This window comes from Vidua chalybeata, chromosome 3, assembly GCF_026979565.1.
Source record: "Vidua chalybeata isolate OUT-0048 chromosome 3, bVidCha1 merged haplotype, whole genome shotgun sequence".
Lineage (NCBI taxonomy): Eukaryota > Metazoa > Chordata > Aves > Passeriformes > Viduidae > Vidua > Vidua chalybeata.
The window spans coordinates 69,959,100-69,964,022 of NC_071532.1; the positions used below are offsets into that span (position 1 = coordinate 69,959,100).

Genomic DNA, 4,923 nt, shown 5'->3' on the forward strand with positions numbered 1-4,923 from the left:
TAGGTGCTTTAGCAAACTCTTAACAGGTGCTGAGAACAGGAGCATTTCTACAGCTATTGGCAAGATCTAGCAGGTTTGAAAATCAGGAAAATGAGATCTGGCAATGATATTTTTATGATCAAAACTTTAAAAAAAAAAAAAAGAGGTCATAAACTAAGCAATCATACATGCAATTTGCAGTTAAACTGTCAATTGCACTACTCTGCCTCTTCTTATGTAGTTACATATTATGCTGTATTCTTTTAATTTGACAAGGGGAAAAGTTGTTATGAGTACCAGAGCTGCTCAAAAAACTTGAAAATTCCCGTTGTGAAACAGCTGTGTATCAGTGTATTTCTGAAATTGTATTTGCTGCTGTTTAAATGTTACTTTTTTCAAACTGAAAGTGATGGAATGAACTCTTTCACTTCCATCCTTAATGCTTTATAAGAGTTACAGAGTGGTTTAATTTGTTATATTTGCTATACTGGCTTACCTAATTTATGTAAAATTGTTTCCTCTTTTGAAGTGTTTGATAAAGATTAATTTGAAGGATGCAGTGTCCCACATAAATTTATTACTCCAGAAAAACTTTCAAAAAATTACACTGGTAGCAATAGAATCCATGAGAACACTTCAGGTTTAGAAATACTTTCAAATAATCTATTTGGCTCTTATTTGTCTTTGAGAAATCACATGTTTAGAGGAAAGAGGTATATTTTGCAAATTCTTGTACTCCATCTGGAACTAGCATTTCATATTTACCAACTGGTGCAAAAGAGAGTTCATCTGAACACGAGAGCTAGGACAGTACTCCACTTAATTTGTCATCCGTGATTACCACTTGGAAGCCTCTGAGTTTATTAAAGACAACTACTGTGTGATAAGGACAGTAGAGACACTATTAACCATGTCATTTAAATTGCTTGAGCTGGCATCGTGCCCAAGTCCTTCAGATCCGTATATCAAGACACTTGTTGCTGACAAGGACTCATTTTAGGGGGGAGATGAGGAACTCCCTTCAAACTGAGTATGCTGTACAGATTGCTACAATAATTCATGAGAATTTTGTATTACTTGGTCTTTGTATTTTTGATTCCTACACAAGAGAACGAGAAAACAATGACAAATATGTGAAAGACTGTTCTTACTAGGGAAAAAAAGGGGAGAAAGCATTTTTTCAACTTTCATTTAAAATCACTTGAATTTGCATTTTACAAGCATATTTTACTTGTAACTGCGATGCTGACAAACTAACAAAGACACTGCACTCAATCACTTGCTCTGCCAAATTTTATGATCCCATATCTCTCCCACCCTTGTCTCCTCCACAGGATCTCTTGCTTTCACTTCATTAAGCCTGTAGGAAGGAGAAAACCTCTGGTGGCTGGACATAGTTTATCTTCAAAACTAGTAAGAGTAACTTTATTTCACTTCTGGCAAGAACCATGCCACAAAATAACAATAACACATTTGGAAAAGATGCAATTAAGAAGATGCCAGGATCTTTTTAGCCCCAATTCATACCAAAACAAATACTAACATCTTCGATGGAAACAACATACATATTAAGTTAGGCACGCTACTTTCACCGTAGAGAAGAGTCAGAACAGAAACTTTTACACAGTAGTCTTCATCTGCTGTTTTCTTAAGCTATGTCCTGATTGAGAAAAGAAAGGCCATCCCGTTTTTTGGAGGGGAGGAATTCATTAGCTTAAGAAGGATCTCAGTGTGTAAAAACAGCTAATTTCTTTGCTTAAAAAATCCTGTGCTTCCCCATATGAACACCGTGTCCAGCAACAACTCGACAGTCTCCTGTTTATCACTTCTCAGCGCGGGTGTGCTGGCTTTGCGGGCCTGAGCAAACACCCAGGTACTCACAGCACACGTGGGCAGGGTATAAGTGCTGGGGAAGAGGCTCTCTTACCTTCCACGAACTGTCCTTCGCCGTCTTCAAGTGAAGATCTGGAAACACAAATCCAAACCTCCTAAAGTAAGAGTACAAGCAGCAGCCAGCCTCACTTCTCTGCCGTCCCCTCCCGCCCCCCCCACGCCCTCCAGACCACTTTCCCACCGCTTGCACTGCAAACAGCAACTTTCCCGTGGCATTTATTTTTTACTGGTGAGCCATAAAATCGCCTACTTGTCCAATTAATGCAAGCATCATAATTTTCATTTACCTTTCACCATCTCAATTGAAGGAAAGAAGAAGGAGGAAAACAGGAAAACAAATGTACAAATGAAGCTTCAGAAACATGAGTTTCAACTCATTTATGAGCCTAGATAAAGGTTAATAGTTAAACTCCTTCCTCTCCCTCCCACCCTCACAATTATTGATGCCCTTCAAGAAATGAAATATTTTTTGTTCTCATTTACCAGAGGCTAGACAAACTGTCAACATCTCCACTTTATTTACTGGTTGAGCAAGAGCAGTTCCTCAAACATCAACATATTTTACGTTAATCCTGGAGAGAATCCACTTCTCTAAAACTACAAAATTTGCCAACTTCTGTAGTATTTATTTTTAACGAACGAGAGCAAGAGCCTTGAGCTATCCTCCGCTGAGGAGGGGAAGGGGGAAAGTGCAGCTCCACTCTCCCAACTTTAAAGCACTTTCCCCCACCTTCCTGCACCACTCAGCCCCTGATCACTCTCCATCCCATCATCCCCTTCCACCCCAAAACTTTCCCCTCCCGATCCCCCACCTGCTCCACGTCCAGTGGGATTTCAAAGGAGGAAACAAAATTTGCGAAGTGGTTCCTTTTGGGCGACTTCTTCAACCCGTCTGGAGATTTAAACCTGAAAAACAAACACCTCTATTGAATGCAAACTAAGCTTTGGGGGTTGCCGAGTTAATTCCTCGGCAGACAGCTACTCTCAGTGTCTGGTTACACAAACATACCTACAGACAGGTTGGAGGGGAGTCCCTTAGAAACCGAGGAGAGGCGGGGGGAGGAAGTAAAATCAAAATAGGCAAAAAGGTTGGAGTGAGGGACTCCGGGGGGCGGCGGAGTAAGCAGGCTGCAGAGAGGGATGATTCGCAGCTGGAGACAGGTTTAATACGCAGCAGTTACACGGAGACTCAAAGCAAGGGCCAATGCGGGCAGGGTCTGAGACCCCCGAGGTCTCGACTGGGGATGGGGGGAAGGGAGGGAGTGTCCTTTTGGGTGGCGGTGATAACAACTTTTTACAGACCACCTAAATAAAACAAAGGAAGGCACAAACCCGGCCGGGCGCGGAGGCGCGGGCGAGAAGCGGGCTGCTCCGGGGGCGGGCGGCTCCGCGCCCTCCTCACCGGCACCTCCTGCCCCGGCCGTGCCCCGCCAGCCCCTCGCCGCCGTCCCGCTTACCTGCCGCTGCCCCCGGGCCCCCCCCCGCAGCATCGCGCCGGGCACAAAGGGGCGGCGGGGCAGGGCCGCGTCGGCAGCCCCGGGAGGAGCGGCGGTAAGAGCAGCGGTGAGAGCGCTGACAGCCGCGGCGAGCAGGGAAATTGAAAAAAAAAAACCAAAATAGTTACAAGAAAAAAAAAAAAAAAAAAAAGAGGTGGAGAGACGACCACCCTAATAAGCCGCCGTGATCATGCTGGGGAGGCGAGTCCCTCCTCCCGGGGGCAGCGCTGCGGGGCGCGCTCCTGCCCTGCCCTGCCTGAGGGGGACGCGGCGGAGGGGAGGGGAGGGGACGAGGGGGAGCCGCCCGCCTTGCCCTGCCCAGCCCGGCTCGGCCCGGCCCGGCCCTGCCCGGGCTCCAGGGATGGGTGCGAGTGCGGCTGCGGAGGGAGATGCCGGCGGTGCGGGATGCGGGGAGGGGAGGCGGCGCGGGGTGCCCCTGCTGCGGCGGGCGGGGAGGGGGCACCGCAGCCCTCAGGAATCATCCACACACACCCCCGCCCCCTGTTGTTCGCCCCCCGTGCGGCCGGGCTGCTTCCCGGCTATCACATGGCTCCTGCCGCCACCCCAAAAGGGTTTCGGGAGTCGCTTCACTTTCACTTTGGCCCAGCCTAGGGGCTCCCGGGGCCGCGGCGCCTGGCAGGAGCCCTGGCAGCGAGGGGCTCCCCTGCTGCCCCGCGCCTTCCCCGGCTCCCGGGGGGGATGAGAGGCTGAGCCCAGCCCCCTCCGCAGCCCTTGCCAGGGTGCGGGGCTGCCCTTTGGCCCTTTGCATCGCGGTGTTGTCAGGAACGACTCTGCTAGTGTCAGCCTTCCTTTCGTGTTTTAAGTAGGAAAAAAAGGAGAATAATAAAAATATATCCCGGTCCGTGGGAGCTCCAGGCTGGGGAAACGCGTGCAGCGCTGCAGCAGAGGGGTGTGCCAGGGGGACTGGTAGGAGTGGAGCATTTGAGAGCTGCAGACAAGCACGCTTGCTCTGTTTTCTGGTGGGACTGATCCCATATACATCCTGCCCCCCAGCCTGCTTGATCCCTTATGTCAGTCAATCTAAAGGGGTTGGGGAAAATCCCACTGGAGAGCCAGAGCCATGCCTTGCACAGAGAGGGTATCCTTGAGCAATCTCCAGCATCTGGCATGGTCATGTGGAGGTGCCTCTGCGCAGTCTTTCCATGCTTCCCACCAAAACACTCTGCATCCACACCTGTGGGCACAGACTGCTCAATACCCCACAATGTCCCAGTCCAGTGTCTCACAATGAACACCAGGGATGGATCTGGTCCAGCAGTATTATTTTTGAGCTGAGAATAAATATTTCCAGGATGAGAGGCATGCTCCATATAAGTATGTCATATGCTGTTGCATCCCTGCCTCATTTTGCAAGAGCAATTAAAAAGGAAAAGGGAGTTACAACTTCTGTCTTGCTGCCCTCTTCTACTGTAGGCACCCTACTGTTATGGACATGGCTCTCTTGATGTGATTTTCCATGCGTATCCCTGGTCTTAATGCTGATGCCATGGAGGGGAGAGAGCCAGAAAAACGCAGCAGCCTCCCCAGAGAAGCT

General features: G+C 48.8%; 1 long non-coding RNA gene across 1 annotated transcript; it reads right to left on the bottom strand.

The window, feature by feature from the left end:
- Positions 1–1,222: 1,222 nt before the first annotated feature.
- Positions 1,223–3,416, bottom strand: LOC128785834 (uncharacterized). Its single transcript, XR_008430050.1, has 3 exons — positions 3,330–3,416; positions 2,685–2,778; positions 1,223–1,944 (listed from the first exon to the last, which is right to left on the bottom strand). It is a non-coding gene; the product is annotated as an uncharacterized LOC128785834 (long non-coding RNA).
- Between the last annotated feature and the right edge of the window lie 1,507 nt (positions 3,417–4,923).